Consider the following 20240-nt stretch of genomic DNA (forward strand, 5'->3'; position numbering starts at 1 on the left):
AGTACTAACCAAAAACACCGATTTGTCTTCTATCCCTGTCCCACAGAGTTTATAAGCAGCCCATGATTTACCACTGTTTCATGTCATTTTCCAAGTATTTTAGAGATAAATTGTTTTTGAAAGAACAGTAAGTTGAGATTGAAATTTAGAGAGCATCTTCTGAGTTTCGGTTAACACATCAGTAAGCATTTTGGCTATCACTAAAGTCAACGCTGGTCTCAATCGTGATAAGCAGGTGTAATGACAACTATATTTTACTTCATGAGTAAGTGCATCTTTTTCATTAAGTTGGGCAACTTAAAAGTATCATCTCCCCGTCGGGGAATTGAACTCCGGTCTCCCGCGTGACAGGCGGGGATACTGACCACTATACTAACGAGGACTTAATGGCAGTAGTTTAACAGTCCTCACCTCTTTGAGGATAGGGAATGCCCATGACAAATTCAGCTAACTGGAATAGGCAGCTCTACTGCTTTTGCTTAGGGAAATTCATCTTTTTTCATAAACAGGGAGAACACAGAATGATCTTCCAAAAACAATCAGTTTTATCAAGAAAGTTTTTAAATTAAATTAATCTATCTATATTTATATCTGTATATATATATATATATATATATATATATATATATATATATATATTTATATATATTTAATCAGCTCACTTTACCATTAGCAGCTTATAGCTATTAGCCACCAGGGGTCAGTACTAACCAAAAACACCGATTTGTCTTCTATCCCTGTCCCACAGAGTTTATAAGCAGCCCATGATTTACCACTGTTTCATGTCATTTTCCAAGTATTTTAGAGATAAATTGTTTTTGAAAGAACAGTAAGTTGAGATTGAAATTTAGAGAGCATCTTCTGAGTTTCGGTTAACACATCAGTAAGCATTTTGGCTATCACTAAAGTCAACACTGGTCTCAATCGTGATAAGCAGGTGCAATGACAACTATATTTTACTTCATGAGTAAGTGCATCTTTTTCATTAAGTTGGGCAACTTAAAAGAATCATCTCCCCGTCGGGGAATTGAACCCCGGTCTCCCGCGTGACAGGCGGGGATACTGACCACTATACTAACGAGGACTTAATGGCAGTAGTTTAACAGTCCTCACCTCTTTGAGGATAGGGAATGCCCATGACAAATTCAGCTAATTGGAATAGGCAGCTCTACTGCTTTTGCTTAGGGAAATTCATCTTTTTTCATAAACAGGGAGAACACAGAATGATCTTCCAAAAACAATCAGTTTTATCAAGAAAGTTTTTTAATTAAATTAATCTATCTATATTTATATCTGTATATATATATATATATATAATCAGCTCACTTTACCATTAGCAGCTTATAGCTATTAGCCACCAGGGGTCAGTACTAACCAAAAACACCGATTTGTCTTCTATCCCTGTCCCACAGAGTTTATAAGCAGCCCATGTTTTACCACTGTTTCATGTCATTTTCCAAGTATTTTAGAGATAAATTGTTTTTGAAAGAACAGTAAGTTGAGATTGAAATTGAGAGAGCATCTTCTGAGTTTCGGTTAACACATCAGTAAGCATTTTGGCTATCACTAAAGTCAACACTGGTCTCAATCGTGATAAGCAGGTGTAATGACAACTATATTTTACTTCATGAGTAAGTGCATCTTTTTCATTAAGTTGGGCAACTTAAAAGAATCATCTCCCCGTCGGGAAATTGAACCCCGGTCTCCCGCGTGACAGGCGGGGATACTGACCACTATACTAACGAGGACTTAATGGCAGTAGTTTAACAGTCCTCACGTCTTTGAGGATAGGGAATGCCCATGAGCAATTCAGCTAATTGGAATAGGCAGCTCTAATGCTTTTGCTTAGGGAAATTAATCTTTTTTCATAAACAGGGAGAACACAGAATGATCTTCCAAAAACAATCAGTTTTATCAAGAAAGTTTTTTAATTAAATTAATCTATCTATATTTATATCTGTATATATATATATATATATATATATATATATATATTTAATCAGCTCACTTTACCATTAGCAGCTTATAGCTATTAGCCACCAGGGGTCAGTACTAACCAAAAACACCGATTTGTCTTCTATCCCTGTCCCACAGAGTTTATAAGCAGCCCATGATTTACCACTGTTTCATGTCATTTTCCAAGTATTTTAGAGATAAATTGTTTTTGAAAGAACAGTAAGTTGAGATTGAAATTTAGAGAGCATCTTCTGAGTTTCGGTTAACACATCAGTAAGCATTTTGGCTATCACTAAAGTCAACACTGGTCTCAATCGTGATAAGCAGGTGTAATGACAACTATATTTTACTTCATGAGTAAGTGCATCTTTTTCATTAAGTTGGGCAACTTAAAAGAATCATCTCCCCGTCGGGGAATTGAACCCCGGTCTCCCGCGTGACAGGCGGGGATACTGACCACTATACTAACGAGGACTTAATGGCAGTAGTTTAACAGTCCTCACCTCTTTGAGGATAGGGAATGCCCATGAGCAATTCAGCTAATTGGAATAGGCAGCTCTACTGCTTTTGCTTAGGGAAATTCATCTTTTTTCATAAACAGGGAGAACACAGAATGATCTTCCAAAAACAATCAGTTTTATCAAGAAAGTTTTTTAATTAAATTAATCTATCTATATTTATATCTGTATATATATATATATATATAATCAGCTCACTTTACCATTAGCAGCTTATAGCTATTAGCCACCAGGGGTCAGTACTAACCAAAAACACCGATGTGTCTTCTATCCCTGTCCCACAGAGTTTATAAGCAGCCCATGTTTTACCACTGTTTCATGTCATTTTCCAAGTATTTTAGAGATAAATTGTTTTTGAAAGAACAGTAAGTTGAGATTGAAATTTAGAGAGCATCTTCTGAGTTTCGGTTAACACATCAGTAAGCATTTTGGCTATCACTAAAGTCAACACTGGTCTCAATCGTGATAAGCAGGTGTAATGACAACTATATTTTACTTCATGAGTAAGTGCATCTTTTTCATTAAGTTGGGCAACTTAAAAGAATCATCTCCCCGTCGGGAAATTGAACCCCGGTCTCCCGCGTGACAGGCGGGGATACTGACCACTATACTAACGAGGACTTAATGGCAGTAGTTTAACAGTCCTCACCTCTTTGAGGATAGGGAATGCCCATGAGCAATTCAGCTAATTGGAATAGGCAGCTCTAATGCTTTTGCTTAGGGAAATTAATCTTTTTTCATAAACAGGGAGAACACAGAATGATCTTCCAAAAACAATCAGTTTTATCAAGAAAGTTTTTAAATTAAATTAATCTATCTATATTTATATCTGTATATATATATATATATATATATATATATATATATATATTATATATATTTAATCAGCTCACTTTACCATTAGCAGCTTATAGCTATTAGCCACCAGGGGTCAGTACTAACCAAAAACACCGATTTGTCTTCTATCCCTGTCCCACAGAGTTTATAAGCAGCCCATGATTTACCACTGTTTCATGTCATTTTCCAAGTATTTTAGAGATAAATTGTTTTTGAAAGAACAGTAAGTTGAGATTGAAATTTAGAGAGCATCTTCTGAGTTTCAGTTAACACATCAGTAAGCATTTTGGCTATCACTAAAGTCAACGCTGGTCTCAATCGTGATAAGCAGGTGTAATGACAACTATATTTTACTTCATGAGTAAGTGCATCTTTTTCATTAAGTTGGGCAACTTAAAAGTATCATCTCCCCGTCGGGGAATTGAACCCCGGTCTCCCGCGTGACAGGCGGGGATACTGACCACTATACTAACGAGGACTTAATGGCAGTAGTTTAACAGTCCTCACCTCTTTGAGGATAGGGAATGCCCATGACAAATTCAGCTAACTGGAATAGGCAGCTCTACTGCTTTTGCTTAGGGAAATTCATCTTTTTTCATAAACAGGGAGAACACAGAATGATCTTCCAAAAACAATCAGTTTTATCAAGAAAGTTTTTTAATTAAATTAATCTATCTATATTTATGTCTGTATATATATATATATATATATATAATCAGCTCACTTTACCATTAGCAGCTTATAGCTATTAGCCACCAGGGGTCAGTACTCACCAAAAACACCGATTTGTCTTCTATCCCTGTCCCACAGAGTTTATAAGCAGCCCATGATTTACCACTGTTTCATGTCATTTTCCAAGTATTTTAGAGATAAATTGTTTTTGAAAGAACAGTAAGTTGAGATTGAAATTTAGAGAGCATCTTCTGAGTTTCGGTTAACACATCAGTAAGCATTTTGGCTATCACTAAAGTCAACACTGGTCTCAATCGTGATAAGCAGGTGTAATGACAACTATATTTTACTTCATGAGTAAGTGCATCTTTTTCATTAAGTTGGGCAACTTAAAAGAATCCTCTCCCCGTCGGGAAATTGAACCCCGGTCTCCCGCGTGACAGGCGGGGATACTGACCACTATACTAACGAGGACTTAATGGCAGTAGTTTAACAGTCCTCACCTCTTTGAGGATAGGGAATGCCCATGAGCAATTCAGCTAATTGGAATAGGCAGCTCTAATGCTTTTGCTTAGGGAAATTAATCTTTTTTCATAAACAGGGAGAACACAGAATGATCTTCCAAAAACAATCAGTTTTATCAAGAAAGTTTTTTAATTAAATTAATCTATCTATATTTATATCTGTATATATATATATATATATATATATATATTTAATCAGCTCACTTTACCATTAGCAGCTTATAGCTATTAGCCACCAGGGGTCAGTACTAACCAAAAACACCGATTTGTCTTCTATCCCTGTCCCACAGAGTTTATAAGCAGCCCATGATTTACCACTGTTTCATGTCATTTTCCAAGTATTTTAGAGATAAATTGTTTTTGAAAGAACAGTAAGTTGAGATTGAAATTTAGAGAGCATCTTCTGAGTTTCGGTTAACACATCAGTAAGCATTTTGGCTATCACTAAAGTCAACACTGGTCTCAATCGTGATAAGCAGGTGTAATGACAACTATATTTTACTTCATGAGTAAGTGCATCTTTTTCATTAAGTTGGGCAACTTAAAAGAATCATCTCCCCGTCAGGGAATTGAACCCCGGTCTCCCGCGTGACAGGCGGGGATACTGACCACTATACTAACGAGGACTTAATGGCAGTAGTTTAACAGTCCTCACCTCTTTGAGGATAGGGAATGCCCATGACAAATTCAGCTAACTGGAATAGGCAGCTCTACTGCTTTTGCTTAGGGAAATTCATCTTTTTTCATAAACAGGGAGAACACAGAATGATCTTCCAAAAACAATCAGTTTTATCAAGAAAGTTTTTTAATTAAATTAATCTATCTATATTTATATCTGTATATATATATATATATATAATCAGCTCACTTTACCATTAGCAGCTTATAGCTATTAGCCACCAGGGGTCAGTACTAACCAAAAACACCGATTTGTCTTCTATCCCTGTCCCACAGAGTTTATAAGCAGCCCATGTTTTACCACTGTTTCATGTCATTTTCCAAGTATTTTAGAGATAAATTGTTTTTGAAAGAACAGTAAGTTGAGATTGAAATTGAGAGAGCATCTTCTGAGTTTCGGTTAACACATGAGTAAGCATTTTGGCTATCACTAAAGTCAACACTGGTCTCAATCGTGATAAGCAGGTGTAATGACAACTATATTTTACTTCATGAGTAAGTGCATCTTTTTCATTAAGTTGGGCAACTTAAAAGAATCATCTCCCCGTCGGGAAATTGAACCCCGGTCTCCCGCGTGACAGGCGGGGATACTGACCACTATACTAACGAGGACTTAATGGCAGTAGTTTAACAGTCCTCACCTCTTTGAGGATAGGGAATGCCCATGAGCAATTCAGCTAATTGGAATAGGCAGCTCTAATGCTTTTGCTTAGGGAAATTAATCTTTTTTCATAAACAGGGAGAACACAGAATGATCTTCCAAAAACAATCAGTTTTATCAAGAAAGTTTTTAAATTAAATTAATCTATCTATATTTATATCTGTATATATATATATATATATATATATATATATATATATATATATATATATATTTAATCAGCTCACTTTACCATTAGCAGCTTATAGCTATTAGCCACCAGGGGTCAGTACTAACCAAAAACACCGATTTGTCTTCTATCCCTGTCCCACAGAGTTTATAAGCAGCCCATGATTTACCACTGTTTCATGTCATTTTCCAAGTATTTTAGAGATAAATTGTTTTTGAAAGAACAGTAAGTTGAGATTGAAATTTAGAGAGCATCTTCTGAGTTTCAGTTAACACATCAGTAAGCATTTTGGCTATCACTAAAGTCAACACTGGTCTCAATCGTGATAAGCAGGTGTAATGACAACTATATTTTACTTCATGAGTAAGTGCATCTTTTTCATTAAGTTGGGCAACTTAAAAGAATCATCTCCCCGTCGGGGAATTGAACCCCGGTCTCCCGCGTGACAGGCGGGGATACTGACCACTATACTAACGAGGACTTAATGGCAGTAGTTTAACAGTCCTCACCTCTTTGAGGATAGGGAATGCCCATGAGCAATTCAGCTAATTGGAATAGGCAGCTCTACTGCTTTTGCTTAGGGAAATTCATCTTTTTTCATAAACAGGGAGAACACAGAATGATCTTCAAAAAACAATCAGTTTTATCAAGAAAGTTTTTTAATTAAATTAATCTATCTATATTTATATCTGTATATATATATATATATATATATATATATATATATATTTATATATATTTAATCAGCTCACTTTACCATTAGCAGCTTATAGCTATTAGCCACCAGGGGTCAGTACTAACCAAAAACACCGATTTGTCTTCTATCCCTGTCCCACAGAGTTTATAAGCAGCCCATGATTTACCACTGTTTCATGTCATTTTCCAAGTATTTTAGAGATAAATTGTTTTTGAAAGAACAGTAAGTTGAGATTGAAATTTAGAGAGCATCTTCTGAGTTTCAGTTAACACATCAGTAAGCATTTTGGCTATCACTAAAGTCAACGCTGGTCTCAATCGTGATAAGCAGGTATAATGACAACTATATTTTACTTCATGAGTAAGTGCATCTTTTTCATTAAGTTGGGCAACTTAAAGGTATCATCTCCCCGTCGGGGAATTGAACCCCGGTCTCCAGCGTGACAGGCGGGGATACTGACCACTATACTAACGAGGACTTAATGGCAGTAGTTTAACAGTCCTCACCTCTTTGAGGATAGGGAATGCCCATGACAAATTCAGCTAACTGGAATAGGCAGCTCTACTGCTTTTGCTTAGGGAAATTCATCTTTTTTCATAAACAGGGAGAACACAGAATGATCTTCCAAAAACAATCAGTTTTATCAAGAAAGTTTTTTAATTAAATTAATCTATCTATATTTATGTCTGTATATATATATATATATATAATCAGCTCACTTTACCATTAGCAGCTTATAGCTATTAGCCACCAGGGGTCAGTACTAACCAAAAACACCGATTTGTCTTCTATCCCTGTCCCACAGAGTTTATAAGCAGCCCATGATTTACCACTGTTTCATGTCATTTTCCAAGTATTTTAGAGATAAATTGTTTTTGAAAGAACAGTAAGTTGAGATTGAAATTTAGAGAGCATCTTCTGAGTTTCGGTTAACACATCAGTAAGCATTTTGGCTATCACTAAAGTCAACGCTGGTCTCAATCGTGATAAGCAGGTGTAATGACAACTATATTTTACTTCATGAGTAAGTGCATCTTTTTCATTAAGTTGGGCAACTTAAAAGTATCATCTCCCCGTCGGGGAATTGAACTCCGGTCTCCCGCGTGACAGGCGGGGATACTGACCACTATACTAACGAGGACTTAATGGCAGTAGTTTAACAGTCCTCACCTCTTTGAGGATAGGGAATGCCCATGACAAATTCAGCTAACTGGAATAGGCAGCTCTACTGCTTTTGCTTAGGGAAATTCATCTTTTTTCATAAACAGGGAGAACACAGAATGATCTTCCAAAAACAATCAGTTTTATCAAGAAAGTTTTTAAATTAAATTAATCTATCTATATTTATATCTGTATATATATATATATATATATATATATATATATATATATATTTATATATATTTAATCAGCTCACTTTACCATTAGCAGCTTATAGCTATTAGCCACCAGGGGTCAGTACTAACCAAAAACACCGATTTGTCTTCTATCCCTGTCCCACAGAGTTTATAAGCAGCCCATGATTTACCACTGTTTCATGTCATTTTCCAAGTATTTTAGAGATAAATTGTTTTTGAAAGAACAGTAAGTTGAGATTGAAATTTAGAGAGCATCTTCTGAGTTTCGGTTAACACATCAGTAAGCATTTTGGCTATCACTAAAGTCAACACTGGTCTCAATCGTGATAAGCAGGTGCAATGACAACTATATTTTACTTCATGAGTAAGTGCATCTTTTTCATTAAGTTGGGCAACTTAAAAGAATCATCTCCCCGTCGGGGAATTGAACCCCGGTCTCCCGCGTGACAGGCGGGGATACTGACCACTATACTAACGAGGACTTAATGGCAGTAGTTTAACAGTCCTCACCTCTTTGAGGATAGGGAATGCCCATGACAAATTCAGCTAATTGGAATAGGCAGCTCTACTGCTTTTGCTTAGGGAAATTCATCTTTTTTCATAAACAGGGAGAACACAGAATGATCTTCCAAAAACAATCAGTTTTATCAAGAAAGTTTTTTAATTAAATTAATCTATCTATATTTATATCTGTATATATATATATATATATAATCAGCTCACTTTACCATTAGCAGCTTATAGCTATTAGCCACCAGGGGTCAGTACTAACCAAAAACACCGATTTGTCTTCTATCCCTGTCCCACAGAGTTTATAAGCAGCCCATGTTTTACCACTGTTTCATGTCATTTTCCAAGTATTTTAGAGATAAATTGTTTTTGAAAGAACAGTAAGTTGAGATTGAAATTGAGAGAGCATCTTCTGAGTTTCGGTTAACACATCAGTAAGCATTTTGGCTATCACTAAAGTCAACACTGGTCTCAATCGTGATAAGCAGGTGTAATGACAACTATATTTTACTTCATGAGTAAGTGCATCTTTTTCATTAAGTTGGGCAACTTAAAAGAATCATCTCCCCGTCGGGAAATTGAACCCCGGTCTCCCGCGTGACAGGCGGGGATACTGACCACTATACTAACGAGGACTTAATGGCAGTAGTTTAACAGTCCTCACGTCTTTGAGGATAGGGAATGCCCATGAGCAATTCAGCTAATTGGAATAGGCAGCTCTAATGCTTTTGCTTAGGGAAATTAATCTTTTTTCATAAACAGGGAGAACACAGAATGATCTTCCAAAAACAATCAGTTTTATCAAGAAAGTTTTTTAATTAAATTAATCTATCTATATTTATATCTGTATATATATATATATATATATATATATATATATATTTAATCAGCTCACTTTACCATTAGCAGCTTATAGCTATTAGCCACCAGGGGTCAGTACTAACCAAAAACACCGATTTGTCTTCTATCCCTGTCCCACAGAGTTTATAAGCAGCCCATGATTTACCACTGTTTCATGTCATTTTCCAAGTATTTTAGAGATAAATTGTTTTTGAAAGAACAGTAAGTTGAGATTGAAATTTAGAGAGCATCTTCTGAGTTTCGGTTAACACATCAGTAAGCATTTTGGCTATCACTAAAGTCAACACTGGTCTCAATCGTGATAAGCAGGTGTAATGACAACTATATTTTACTTCATGAGTAAGTGCATCTTTTTCATTAAGTTGGGCAACTTAAAAGAATCATCTCCCCGTCGGGGAATTGAACCCCGGTCTCCCGCGTGACAGGCGGGGATACTGACCACTATACTAACGAGGACTTAATGGCAGTAGTTTAACAGTCCTCACCTCTTTGAGGATAGGGAATGCCCATGAGCAATTCAGCTAATTGGAATAGGCAGCTCTACTGCTTTTGCTTAGGGAAATTCATCTTTTTTCATAAACAGGGAGAACACAGAATGATCTTCCAAAAACAATCAGTTTTATCAAGAAAGTTTTTTAATTAAATTAATCTATCTATATTTATATCTGTATATATATATATATATATAATCAGCTCACTTTACCATTAGCAGCTTATAGCTATTAGCCACCAGGGGTCAGTACTAACCAAAAACACCGATGTGTCTTCTATCCCTGTCCCACAGAGTTTATAAGCAGCCCATGTTTTACCACTGTTTCATGTCATTTTCCAAGTATTTTAGAGATAAATTGTTTTTGAAAGAACAGTAAGTTGAGATTGAAATTTAGAGAGCATCTTCTGAGTTTCGGTTAACACATCAGTAAGCATTTTGGCTATCACTAAAGTCAACACTGGTCTCAATCGTGATAAGCAGGTGTAATGACAACTATATTTTACTTCATGAGTAAGTGCATCTTTTTCATTAAGTTGGGCAACTTAAAAGAATCATCTCCCCGTCGGGAAATTGAACCCCGGTCTCCCGCGTGACAGGCGGGGATACTGACCACTATACTAACGAGGACTTAATGGCAGTAGTTTAACAGTCCTCACCTCTTTGAGGATAGGGAATGCCCATGAGCAATTCAGCTAATTGGAATAGGCAGCTCTAATGCTTTTGCTTAGGGAAATTAATCTTTTTTCATAAACAGGGAGAACACAGAATGATCTTCCAAAAACAATCAGTTTTATCAAGAAAGTTTTTAAATTAAATTAATCTATCTATATTTATATCTGTATATATATATATATATATATATATATATATATATATATATATATATTTATATATATTTAATCAGCTCACTTTACCATTAGCAGCTTATAGCTATTAGCCACCAGGGGTCAGTACTAACCAAAAACACCGATTTGTCTTCTATCCCTGTCCCACAGAGTTTATAAGCAGCCCATGATTTACCACTGTTTCATGTCATTTTCCAAGTATTTTAGAGATAAATTGTTTTTGAAAGAACAGTAAGTTGAGATTGAAATTTAGAGAGCATCTTCTGAGTTTCAGTTAACACATCAGTAAGCATTTTGGCTATCACTAAAGTCAACGCTGGTCTCAATCGTGATAAGCAGGTGTAATGACAACTATATTTTACTTCATGAGTAAGTGCATCTTTTTCATTAAGTTGGGCAACTTAAAAGTATCATCTCCCCGTCGGGGAATTGAACCCCGGTCTCCCGCGTGACAGGCGGGGATACTGACCACTATACTAACGAGGACTTAATGGCAGTAGTTTAACAGTCCTCACCTCTTTGAGGATAGGGAATGCCCATGAGCAATTCAGCTAATTGGAATAGGCAGCTCTAATGCTTTTGCTTAGGGAAATTCATCTTTTTTCATAAACAGGGAGAACACAGAATGATCTTCCAAAAACAATCAGTTTTATCAAGAAAGTTTTTTAATTAAATTAATCTATCTATATTTATATCTGTATATATATATATATATATATATATATATTTAATCAGCTCACTTTACCATTAGCAGCTTATAGCTATTAGCCACCAGGGGTCAGTACTAACCAAAAACACCGATTTGTCTTCTATCCCTGTCCCACAGAGTTTATAAGCAGCCCATGATTTACCACTGTTTCATGTCATTTTCCAAGTATTTTAGAGATAAATTGTTTTTGAAAGAACAGTAAGTTGAGATTGAAATTTAGAGAGCATCTTCTGAGTTTCGGTTAACACATCAGTAAGCATTTTGGCTATCACTAAAGTCAACACTGGTCTCAATCGTGATAAGCAGGTGTAATGACAACTATATTTTACTTCATGAGTAAGTGCATCTTTTTCATTAAGTTGGGCAACTTAAAAGAATCATCTCCCCGTCAGGGAATTGAACCCCGGTCTCCCGCGTGACAGGCGGGGATACTGACCACTATACTAACGAGGACTTAATGGCAGTAGTTTAACAGTCCTCACCTCTTTGAGGATAGGGAATGCCCATGACAAATTCAGCTAACTGGAATAGGCAGCTCTACTGCTTTTGCTTAGGGAAATTCATCTTTTTTCATAAACAGGGAGAACACAGAATGATCTTCCAAAAACAATCAGTTTTATCAAGAAAGTTTTTTAATTAAATTAATCTATCTATATTTATATCTGTATATATATATATATATATAATCAGCTCACTTTACCATTAGCAGCTTATAGCTATTAGCCACCAGGGGTCAGTACTAACCAAAAACACCGATTTGTCTTCTATCCCTGTCCCACAGAGTTTATAAGCAGCCCATGTTTTACCACTGTTTCATGTCATTTTCCAAGTATTTTAGAGATAAATTGTTTTTGAAAGAACAGTAAGTTGAGATTGATATTGAGAGAGCATCTTCTGAGTTTCGGTTAACACATGAGTAAGCATTTTGGCTATCACTAAAGTCAACACTGGTCTCAATCGTGATAAGCAGGTGTAATGACAACTATATTTTACTTCATGAGTAAGTGCATCTTTTTCATTAAGTTGGGCAACTTAAAAGAATCATCTCCCCGTCGGGAAATTGAACCCCGGTCTCCCGCGTGACAGGCGGGGATACTGACCACTATACTAACGAGGACTTAATGGCAGTAGTTTAACAGTCCTCACCTCTTTGAGGATAGGGAATGCCCATGAGCAATTCAGCTAATTGGAATAGGCAGCTCTAATGCTTTTGCTTAGGGAAATTAATCTTTTTTCATAAACAGGGAGAACACAGAATGATCTTCCAAAAACAATCAGTTTTATCAAGAAAGTTTTTAAATTAAATTAATCTATCTATATTTATATCTGTATATATATATATATATATATATATATATATATATATATATATATATATATATATATATATATTTTATCAGCTCACTTTACCATTAGCAGCTTATAGCTATTAGCCACCAGGGGTCAGTACTAACCAAAAACACCGATTTGTCTTCTATCCCTGTCCCACAGAGTTTATAAGCAGCCCATGATTTACCACTGTTTCATGTCATTTTCCAAGTATTTTAGAGATAAATTGTTTTTGAAAGAACAGTAAGTTGAGATTGAAATTTAGAGAGCATCTTCTGAGTTTCAGTTAACACATCAGTAAGCATTTTGGCTATCACTAAAGTCAACACTGGTCTCAATCGTGATAAGCAGGTGTAATGACAACTATATTTTACTTCATGAGTAAGTGCATCTTTTTCATTAAGTTGGGCAACTTAAAAGAATCATCTCCCCGTCGGGGAATTGAACCCCGGTCTCCCGCGTGACAGGCGGGGATACTGACCACTATACTAACGAGGACTTAATGGCAGTAGTTTAACAGTCCTCACCTCTTTGAGGATAGGGAATGCCCATGAGCAATTCAGCTAATTGGAATAGGCAGCTCTACTGCTTTTGCTTAGGGAAATTCATCTTTTTTCATAAACAGGGAGAACACAGAATGATCTTCAAAAAACAATCAGTTTTATCAAGAAAGTGTTTTAATTAAATTAATCTATCTATATTTATATCTGTATATATATATATATATATATATATATATATATATATATATATATTTATATATATTTAATCAGCTCACTTTACCATTAGCAGCTTATAGCTATTAGCCACCAGGGGTCAGTACTAACCAAAAACACCGATTTGTCTTCTATCCCTGTCCCACAGAGTTTATAAGCAGCCCATGATTTACCACTGTTTCATGTCATTTTCCAAGTATTTTAGAGATAAATTGTTTTTGAAAGAACAGTAAGTTGAGATTGAAATTTAGAGAGCATCTTCTGAGTTTCAGTTAACACATCAGTAAGCATTTTGGCTATCACTAAAGTCAACGCTGGTCTCAATCGTGATAAGCAGGTATAATGACAACTATATTTTACTTCATGAGTAAGTGCATCTTTTTCATTAAGTTGGGCAACTTAAAGGTATCATCTCCCCGTCGGGGAATTGAACCCCGGTCTCCAGCGTGACAGGCGGGGATACTGACCACTATACTAACGAGGACTTAATGGCAGTAGTTTAACAGTCCTCACCTCTTTGAGGATAGGGAATGCCCATGACAAATTCAGCTAACTGGAATAGGCAGCTCTACTGCTTTTGCTTAGGGAAATTCATCTTTTTTCATAAACAGGGAGAACACAGAATGATCTTCCAAAAACAATCAGTTTTATCAAGAAAGTTTTTTAATTAAATTAATCTATCTATATTTATGTCTGTATATATATATATATATATATATAATCAGCTCACTTTACCATTAGCAGCTTATAGCTATTAGCCACCAGGGGTCAGTACTAACCAAAAACACCGATTTGTCTTCTATCCCTGTCCCACAGAGTTTATAAGCAGCCCATGATTTACCACTGTTTCATGTCATTTTCCAAGTATTTTATAGATAAATTGTTTTTGAAAGAACAGTAAGTTGAGATTGAAATTTAGAGAGCATCTTTTGAGTTTCGGATAACACATCAGTAAGCATTTTGGCTATCACTAAAGTCAACGCTGGTCTCAATCGTGATAAGCAGGTGTAATGACAACTATATTTTACTTCATGAGTAAGTGCATCTTATTCATTAAGTTGGGCAACTTAAAAGTATCATCTCCCCGTCGGGGAATTGAACTCCGGTCTCCCGCGTGACAGGCGGGGATACTGACCACTATACTAACGAGGACTTAATGGCAGTAGTTTAACAGTCCTCACCTCTTTGAGGATAGGGAATGCCCATGACAAATTCAGCTAACTGGAATAGGCAGCTCTACTGCTTTTGCTTAGGGAAATTCATCTTTTTTCATAAACAGGGAGAACACAGAATGATCTTCCAAAAACAATCAGTTTTATCAAGAAAGTTTTTAAATTAAATTAATCTATCTATATTTATATCTGTATATATATATATATATATATATATATATATATATATATATTTATATATATTTAATCAGCTCACTTTACCATTAGCAGCTTATAGCTATTAGCCACCAGGGGTCAGTACTAACCAAAAACACCGATTTGTCTTCTATCCCTGTCCCACAGAGTTTATAAGCAGCCCATGATTTACCACTGTTTCATGTCATTTTCCAAGTATTTTAGAGATAAATTGTTTTTGAAAGAACAGTAAGTTGAGATTGAAATTTAGAGAGCATCTTCTGAGTTTCGGTTAACACATCAGTAAGCATTTTGGCTATCACTAAAGTCAACACTGGTCTCAATCGTGATAAGCAGGTGCAAGGACAACTATATTTTACTTCATGAGTAAGTGCATCTTTTTCATTAAGTTGGGCAACTTAAAAGAATCATCTCCCCGTCGGGGAATTGAACCCCGGTCTCCCGCGTGACAGGCGGGGATACTGACCACTATACTAACGAGGACTTAATGGCAGTAGTTTAACAGTCCTCACCTCTTTGAGGATAGGGAATGCCCATGACAAATTCAGCTAATTGGAATAGGCAGCTCTACTGCTTTTGCTTAGGGAAATTCATCTTTTTTCATAAACAGGGAGAACACAGAATGATCTTCCAAAAACAATCAGTTTTATCAAGAAAGTTTTTTAATTAAATTAATCTATCTATATTTATATCTGTATATATATATATATATATAATCAGCTCACTTTACCATTAGCAGCTTATAGCTATTAGCCACCAGGGGTCAGTACTAACCAAAAACACCGATTTGTCTTCTATCCCTGTCCCACAGAGTTTATAAGCAGCCCATGTTTTACCACTGTTTCATGTCATTTTCCAAGTATTTTAGAGATAAATTGTTTTTGAAAGAACAGTAAGTTGAGATTGAAATTGAGAGAGCATCTTCTGAGTTTCGGTTAACACATCAGTAAGCATTTTGGCTATCACTAAAGTCAACACTGGTCTCAATCGTGATAAGCAGGTGTAATGACAACTATATTTTACTTCATGAGTAAGTGCATCTTTTTCATTAAGTTGGGCAACTTAAAAGAATCATCTCCCCGTCGGGAAATTGAACCCCGGTCTCCCGCGTGACAGGCGGGGATACTGACCACTATACTAACGAGGACTTAATGGCAGTAGTTTAACAGTCCTCACCTCTTTGAGGATAGGGAATGCCCATGAGCAATTCAGCTAATTGGAATAGGCAGCTCTAATGCTTTTGCTTAGGGAAATTAATCTTTTTTCATAAACAGGGAGAACACAGAATGATCTTCCAAAAACAATCAGTTTTATCAAGAAAGTTTTTTAATTAAATTAATCTATCTATATTTATATCTGTATATATATATATATATATATATATATATATTTAATCAGCTCACTTTACCATTAGCAGCTTATAGCTATTAGCCACCAGGGGTCAGTACTAACCAAAAACACCGATTTGTCTTCTATCCCTGTCCCACAGAGTTTATAAGCAGCCCATGATTTACCACTGTTTCATGTCATTTTCCAAGTATTTTAGAGATAAATTGTTTTTGAAAGAACAGTAAGTTGAGATTGAAATTTAGAGAGCATCTTCTGAGTTTCGGTTAACACATCAGTAAGCATTTTGGCTATCACTAAAGTCAACACTGGTCTCAATCGTGATAAGCAGGTGTAATGACAACTATATTTTACTTCATGAGTAAGTGCATCTTTTTCATTAAGTTGGGCAACTTAAAAGAATCATCTCCCCGTCGGGGAATTGAACCCCGGTCTCCCGCGTGACAGGCGGGGATACTGACCACTATACTAACGAGGACTTAATGGCAGTAGTTTAACAGTCCTCACCTCTTTGAGGATAGGGAATGCCCATGAGCAATTCAGCTAATTGGAATAGGCAGCTCTACTGCTTTTGCTTAGGGAAATTCATCTTTTTTCATAAACAGGGAGAACACAGAATGATCTTCCAAAAACAATCAGTTTTATCAAGAAAGTTTTTTAATTAAATTAATCTATCTATATTTATATCTGTATATATATATATATATATAATCAGCTCACTTTACCATTAGCAGCTTATAGCTATTAGCCACCAGGGGTCAGTACTAACCAAAAACACCGATTTGTCTTCTATCCCTGTCCCACAGAGTTTATAAGCAGCCCATGTTTTACCACTGTTTCATGTCATTTTCCAAGTATTTTAGAGATAAATTGTTTTTGAAAGAACAGTAAGTTGAGATTGAAATTTAGAGAGCATCTTCTGAGTTTCGGTTAACACATCAGTAAGCATTTTGGCTATCACTAAAGTCAACACTGGTCTCAATCGTGATAAGCAGGTGCAATGACAACTATATTTTACTTCATGAGTAAGTGCATCTTTTTCATTAAGTTGGGCAACTTAAAAGAATCATCTCCCCGTCGGGGAATTGAACCCCGGTCTCCCGCGTGACAGGCGGGGATACTGACCACTATACTAACGAGGACTTAATGGCAGTAGTTTAACAGTCCTCACCTCTTTGAGGATAGGGAATGCCCATGACAAATTCAGCTAATTGGAATAGGCAGCTCTACTGCTTTTGCTTAGGGAAATTCATCTTTTTTCATAAACAGGGAGAACACAGAATGATCTTCCAAAAACAATCAGTTTTATCAAGAAAGTTTTTTAATTAAATTAATCTATCTATATTTATATCTGTATATATATATATATATATATATATATATATATATATATATATATATATTTATATATATTTAATCAGCTCACTTTACCATTAGCAGCTTATAGCTATTAGCCACCAGGGGTCAGTACTAACCAAAAACACCGATTTGTCTTCTATCCCTGTCCCACAGAGTTTATAAGCAGCCCATGATTTACCACTGTTTCATGTCATTTTCCAAGTATTTTAGAGATAAATTGTTTTTGAAAGAACAGTAAGTTGAGATTGAAATTTAGAGAGCATCTTCTGAGTTTCAGTTAACACATCAGTAAGCATTTTGGCTATCACTAAAGTCAACACTGGTCTCAATCGTGATAAGCAGGTGTAATGACAACTATATTTTACTTCATGAGTAAGTGCATCTTTTTCATTAAGTTGGGCAACTTAAAAGTATCATCTCCCCGTCGGGGAATTGAACCCCGGTCTCCCGCGTGACAGGCGGGGATACTGACCACTATACTAACGAGGACTTAATGGCAGTAGTTTAACAGTCCTCACCTCTTTGAGGATAGGGAATGCCCATGACAAATTCAGCTAACTGGAATAGGCAGCTCTACTGCTTTTGCTTAGGGAAATTCATCTTTTTTCATAAACAGGGAGAACACAGAATGATCTTCCAAAAACAATCAGTTTTATCAAGAAAGTTTTTTAATTAAATTAATCTATCTATATTTATGTCTGTATATATATATATATATATATATATAATCAGCTCACTTTACCATTAGCAGCTTATAGCTATTAGCCACCAGGGGTCAGTACTAACCAAAAACACCGATTTGTCTTCTATCCCTGTCCCACAGAGTTTATAAGCAGCCCATGATTTACCACTGTTTCATGTCATTTTCCAAGTATTTTAGAGATAAATTGTTTTTGAAAGAACAGTAAGTTGAGATTGAAATTTAGAGAGCATCTTCTGAGTTTCGGTTAACACATCAGTAAGCATTTTGGCTATCACTAAAGTCAACACTGGTCTCAATCGTGATAAGCAGGTGTAATGACAACTATATTTTACTTCATGAGTAAGTGCATCTTTTTCATTAAGTTGGGCAACTTAAAAGAATCATCTCCCCGTCGGGGAATTGAACCCCGGTCTCCCGCGTGACAGGCGGGGATACTGACCACTATACTAACGAGGACTTAATGGCAGTAGTTTAACAGTCCTCACCTCTTTGAGGATAGGGAATGCCCATGAGCAATTCAGCTAATTGGAATAGGCAGCTCTACTGCTTTTGCTTAGGGAAATTCATCTTTTTTCATAAACAGGGAGAACACAGAATGATCTTCCAAAAACAATCAGTTTTATCAAGAAAGTTTTTTAATTAAATTAATCTATCTATATTTATATCTGTATATATATATATATATATAATCAGCTCACTTTACCATTAGCAGCTTATAGCTATTAGCCACCAGGGGTCAGTACTAACCAAAAACACCGATGTGTCTTCTATCCCTGTCCCACAGAGTTTATAAGCAGCCCATGTTTTACCACTGTTTCATGTCATTTTCCAAGTATTTTAGAGATAAATTGTTTTTGAAAGAACAGTAAGTTGAGATTGAAATTTAGAGAGCATCTTCTGAGTTTCGGTTAACACATCAGTAAGCATTTTGGCTATCACTAAAGTCAACACTGGTCTCAATCGTGATAAGCAGGTGTAATGACAACTATATTTTACTTCATGAGTAAGTGCATCTTTTTCATTAAGTTGGGCAACTTAAAAGAATCATCTCCCCGTCGGGAAATTGAACCCCGGTCTCCCGCGTGACAGGCGGGGATACTGACCACTATACTAACGAGGACTTAATGGCAGTAGTTTAACAGTCCTCACCTCTTTGAGGATAGGGAATGCCCATGAGCAATTCAGCTAATTGGAATAGGCAGCTCTAATGCTTTTGCTTAGGGAAATTAATCTTTTTTCATAAACAGGGAGAACACAGAATGATCTTCCAAAAACAATCAGTTTTATCAAGAAAGTTTTTAAATTAAATTAATCTATCTATATTTATATCTGTATATATATATATATATATATATATATATATATATATATATTTATATATATTTAATCAGCTCACTTTACCATTAGCAGCTTATAGCTATTAGCCACCAGGGGTCAGTACTAACCAAAAACACCGATTTGTCTTCTATCCCTGTCCCACAGAGTTTATAAGCAGCCCATGATTTACCACTGTTTCATGTCATTTTCCAAGTATTTTAGAGATAAATTGTTTTTGAAAGAACAGTAAGTTGAGATTGAAATTTAGAGAGCATCTTCTGAGTTTCAGTTAACACATCAGTAAGCATTTTGGCTATCACTAAAGTCAACGCTGGTCTCAATCGTGATAAGCAGGTGTAATGACAACTATATTTTACTTCATGAGTAAGTGCATCTTTTTCATTAAGTTGGGCAACTTAAAAGTATCATCTCCCCGTCGGGGAATTGAACCCCGGTCTCCCGCGTGACAGGCGGGGATACTGACCACTATACTAACGAGGACTTAATGGCAGTAGTTTAACAGTCCTCACCTCTTTGAGGATAGGGAATGCCCATGACAAATTCAGCTAACTGGAATAGGCAGCTCTACTGCTTTTGCTTAGGGAAATTCATCT

At 36.0% G+C, this 20240-nt stretch overlaps 30 non-coding genes across 30 annotated transcripts; all 30 read right to left on the bottom strand.

Moving 5' to 3' along the window:
• Window positions 1-310: 310 nt before the first annotated feature.
• Window positions 311-382, bottom strand: TRNAD-GUC (transfer RNA aspartic acid (anticodon GUC)). The gene has a single exon. It is a non-coding gene; the product is annotated as a tRNA-Asp (tRNA).
• A 630-nt stretch (window positions 383-1012) lies between these two features.
• TRNAD-GUC (transfer RNA aspartic acid (anticodon GUC)) lies at window positions 1013-1084 on the bottom strand. Its single transcript has one exon. It is a non-coding gene; the product is annotated as a tRNA-Asp (tRNA).
• Window positions 1085-1676: 592 nt separating this feature from the next.
• Window positions 1677-1748, bottom strand: TRNAD-GUC (transfer RNA aspartic acid (anticodon GUC)). Its single transcript has one exon. It is a non-coding gene; the product is annotated as a tRNA-Asp (tRNA).
• Window positions 1749-2358: 610 nt separating this feature from the next.
• Window positions 2359-2430, bottom strand: TRNAD-GUC (transfer RNA aspartic acid (anticodon GUC)). Its single transcript has one exon. It is a non-coding gene; the product is annotated as a tRNA-Asp (tRNA).
• A 592-nt stretch (window positions 2431-3022) lies between these two features.
• On the bottom strand, window positions 3023-3094 carry TRNAD-GUC (transfer RNA aspartic acid (anticodon GUC)). The gene has a single exon. It is a non-coding gene; the product is annotated as a tRNA-Asp (tRNA).
• A 623-nt stretch (window positions 3095-3717) lies between these two features.
• TRNAD-GUC (transfer RNA aspartic acid (anticodon GUC)) lies at window positions 3718-3789 on the bottom strand. The gene has a single exon. It is a non-coding gene; the product is annotated as a tRNA-Asp (tRNA).
• A 596-nt stretch (window positions 3790-4385) lies between these two features.
• On the bottom strand, window positions 4386-4457 carry TRNAD-GUC (transfer RNA aspartic acid (anticodon GUC)). The gene has a single exon. It is a non-coding gene; the product is annotated as a tRNA-Asp (tRNA).
• Window positions 4458-5061: 604 nt separating this feature from the next.
• On the bottom strand, window positions 5062-5133 carry TRNAD-GUC (transfer RNA aspartic acid (anticodon GUC)). Its single transcript has one exon. It is a non-coding gene; the product is annotated as a tRNA-Asp (tRNA).
• A 592-nt stretch (window positions 5134-5725) lies between these two features.
• Window positions 5726-5797, bottom strand: TRNAD-GUC (transfer RNA aspartic acid (anticodon GUC)). Its single transcript has one exon. It is a non-coding gene; the product is annotated as a tRNA-Asp (tRNA).
• Window positions 5798-6423: 626 nt separating this feature from the next.
• TRNAD-GUC (transfer RNA aspartic acid (anticodon GUC)) lies at window positions 6424-6495 on the bottom strand. The gene has a single exon. It is a non-coding gene; the product is annotated as a tRNA-Asp (tRNA).
• A 622-nt stretch (window positions 6496-7117) lies between these two features.
• On the bottom strand, window positions 7118-7189 carry TRNAD-GUC (transfer RNA aspartic acid (anticodon GUC)). Its single transcript has one exon. It is a non-coding gene; the product is annotated as a tRNA-Asp (tRNA).
• A 592-nt stretch (window positions 7190-7781) lies between these two features.
• On the bottom strand, window positions 7782-7853 carry TRNAD-GUC (transfer RNA aspartic acid (anticodon GUC)). Its single transcript has one exon. It is a non-coding gene; the product is annotated as a tRNA-Asp (tRNA).
• Window positions 7854-8479: 626 nt separating this feature from the next.
• On the bottom strand, window positions 8480-8551 carry TRNAD-GUC (transfer RNA aspartic acid (anticodon GUC)). Its single transcript has one exon. It is a non-coding gene; the product is annotated as a tRNA-Asp (tRNA).
• Window positions 8552-9143: 592 nt separating this feature from the next.
• On the bottom strand, window positions 9144-9215 carry TRNAD-GUC (transfer RNA aspartic acid (anticodon GUC)). Its single transcript has one exon. It is a non-coding gene; the product is annotated as a tRNA-Asp (tRNA).
• A 610-nt stretch (window positions 9216-9825) lies between these two features.
• On the bottom strand, window positions 9826-9897 carry TRNAD-GUC (transfer RNA aspartic acid (anticodon GUC)). Its single transcript has one exon. It is a non-coding gene; the product is annotated as a tRNA-Asp (tRNA).
• Window positions 9898-10489: 592 nt separating this feature from the next.
• TRNAD-GUC (transfer RNA aspartic acid (anticodon GUC)) lies at window positions 10490-10561 on the bottom strand. The gene has a single exon. It is a non-coding gene; the product is annotated as a tRNA-Asp (tRNA).
• Window positions 10562-11193: 632 nt separating this feature from the next.
• TRNAD-GUC (transfer RNA aspartic acid (anticodon GUC)) lies at window positions 11194-11265 on the bottom strand. Its single transcript has one exon. It is a non-coding gene; the product is annotated as a tRNA-Asp (tRNA).
• Window positions 11266-11869: 604 nt separating this feature from the next.
• Window positions 11870-11941, bottom strand: TRNAD-GUC (transfer RNA aspartic acid (anticodon GUC)). The gene has a single exon. It is a non-coding gene; the product is annotated as a tRNA-Asp (tRNA).
• A 592-nt stretch (window positions 11942-12533) lies between these two features.
• On the bottom strand, window positions 12534-12605 carry TRNAD-GUC (transfer RNA aspartic acid (anticodon GUC)). The gene has a single exon. It is a non-coding gene; the product is annotated as a tRNA-Asp (tRNA).
• Window positions 12606-13243: 638 nt separating this feature from the next.
• On the bottom strand, window positions 13244-13315 carry TRNAD-GUC (transfer RNA aspartic acid (anticodon GUC)). Its single transcript has one exon. It is a non-coding gene; the product is annotated as a tRNA-Asp (tRNA).
• A 630-nt stretch (window positions 13316-13945) lies between these two features.
• On the bottom strand, window positions 13946-14017 carry TRNAD-GUC (transfer RNA aspartic acid (anticodon GUC)). Its single transcript has one exon. It is a non-coding gene; the product is annotated as a tRNA-Asp (tRNA).
• Window positions 14018-14613: 596 nt separating this feature from the next.
• On the bottom strand, window positions 14614-14685 carry TRNAD-GUC (transfer RNA aspartic acid (anticodon GUC)). The gene has a single exon. It is a non-coding gene; the product is annotated as a tRNA-Asp (tRNA).
• Window positions 14686-15311: 626 nt separating this feature from the next.
• Window positions 15312-15383, bottom strand: TRNAD-GUC (transfer RNA aspartic acid (anticodon GUC)). Its single transcript has one exon. It is a non-coding gene; the product is annotated as a tRNA-Asp (tRNA).
• A 592-nt stretch (window positions 15384-15975) lies between these two features.
• TRNAD-GUC (transfer RNA aspartic acid (anticodon GUC)) lies at window positions 15976-16047 on the bottom strand. Its single transcript has one exon. It is a non-coding gene; the product is annotated as a tRNA-Asp (tRNA).
• Window positions 16048-16653: 606 nt separating this feature from the next.
• On the bottom strand, window positions 16654-16725 carry TRNAD-GUC (transfer RNA aspartic acid (anticodon GUC)). The gene has a single exon. It is a non-coding gene; the product is annotated as a tRNA-Asp (tRNA).
• Window positions 16726-17317: 592 nt separating this feature from the next.
• On the bottom strand, window positions 17318-17389 carry TRNAD-GUC (transfer RNA aspartic acid (anticodon GUC)). The gene has a single exon. It is a non-coding gene; the product is annotated as a tRNA-Asp (tRNA).
• Window positions 17390-18023: 634 nt separating this feature from the next.
• On the bottom strand, window positions 18024-18095 carry TRNAD-GUC (transfer RNA aspartic acid (anticodon GUC)). Its single transcript has one exon. It is a non-coding gene; the product is annotated as a tRNA-Asp (tRNA).
• Window positions 18096-18693: 598 nt separating this feature from the next.
• On the bottom strand, window positions 18694-18765 carry TRNAD-GUC (transfer RNA aspartic acid (anticodon GUC)). The gene has a single exon. It is a non-coding gene; the product is annotated as a tRNA-Asp (tRNA).
• A 592-nt stretch (window positions 18766-19357) lies between these two features.
• On the bottom strand, window positions 19358-19429 carry TRNAD-GUC (transfer RNA aspartic acid (anticodon GUC)). Its single transcript has one exon. It is a non-coding gene; the product is annotated as a tRNA-Asp (tRNA).
• Window positions 19430-20055: 626 nt separating this feature from the next.
• TRNAD-GUC (transfer RNA aspartic acid (anticodon GUC)) lies at window positions 20056-20127 on the bottom strand. Its single transcript has one exon. It is a non-coding gene; the product is annotated as a tRNA-Asp (tRNA).
• Between the last annotated feature and the right edge of the window lie 113 nt (window positions 20128-20240).

The sequence above is a fragment of the Pleurodeles waltl genome, unplaced genomic scaffold (genome assembly GCF_031143425.1).
Source record: "Pleurodeles waltl isolate 20211129_DDA unplaced genomic scaffold, aPleWal1.hap1.20221129 scaffold_70, whole genome shotgun sequence".
In the NCBI taxonomy this organism is placed as follows: domain Eukaryota; kingdom Metazoa; phylum Chordata; class Amphibia; order Caudata; family Salamandridae; genus Pleurodeles; species Pleurodeles waltl.